We start from the raw sequence: 1,085 nt of genomic DNA, 5'->3' as shown, positions 1-1,085 counted from the left end.
AAAAAAAAAAAAAAAAAAAAAAAAAAAAAAAAAAAAAAAAAAAAAGAGAGAGAGAAAAAGAATCAAATCTAACGAATCTGAAGATCTTTGCTACAATATGATCGCGATTAATTTTGTATTTGAAACTAATTGATAATTAATACTTATTGCTAAAACTTAAATCTATAGAGTGTATTTGTCTTTGCTATTTTCAAATTTCCTTTCTTTTTCTTCCTCTCATTTTCCAATGCTAAAATTTTATATTATACAGAGCACCTTTTTTATAGTTTTTGAAAATGTTTTATAATTATACATATAACACGCACAACATAATATCATACATACACATACACAACACCATTCTCTATTCATTTAATGCATTACTTCAAACACATTAATGTACTTCTTTCTACAAGTCTTGTGACATAATTAATACTTTTGTTCATATTTTCATATACACTATCAAATGAAGCATCAAAAATACATAATTCGCGATCATCAACACTCGACATTCTTTCGATTTCTCTAACTTATACAATAATTTACAAAACATAAATAATTACTAATAATAATTCTGCATGAGTAAAATATAATAGCAAAAGAATTAATGACAATAGCATGTTATAATAATATAAATTGTAAGAATGAAATAATAAGTAAAAGTAGTTACAATATTAAAACAAATACTAATTTATCTTGGAATTTTCTTTCTTGTTAAAAAAAAGATTCACTGTCATTTTTCATTAAATTTTCTCTTGAGAAAAATCATTAAATATTTTTTATAAAAATTAATTTTGCATATTTTAATTGGATACATATTGTAAAATATTTTAAATTGAAAAGAATTTATTCTTTTCAGTTATACCGATCTAAATTTTTATTTCAATGAAACAAACACTGACGTGTATTATTTTATCTCATATATTCATTATTCATTGTATATATTATTTTTTTTCTCGAGAATATATCGCATAATATACTAAATTATTTTTATCTTTCTATAATTGCACAATATTCTAAATGACTATAATCTATATTTTTTTTTATGTGAAATATTTACGAATTATATTCTCGAATCAAATCCATTTCGAACATTGGTTCCCAGA

This window comes from Apis dorsata, unplaced genomic scaffold, assembly GCF_000469605.1.
Source record: "Apis dorsata unplaced genomic scaffold, Apis dorsata 1.3 scaffold_92, whole genome shotgun sequence".
NCBI classification, from domain to species: domain Eukaryota; kingdom Metazoa; phylum Arthropoda; class Insecta; order Hymenoptera; family Apidae; genus Apis; species Apis dorsata.
Note: the sequence above shows the minus strand (reverse complement) of the source record.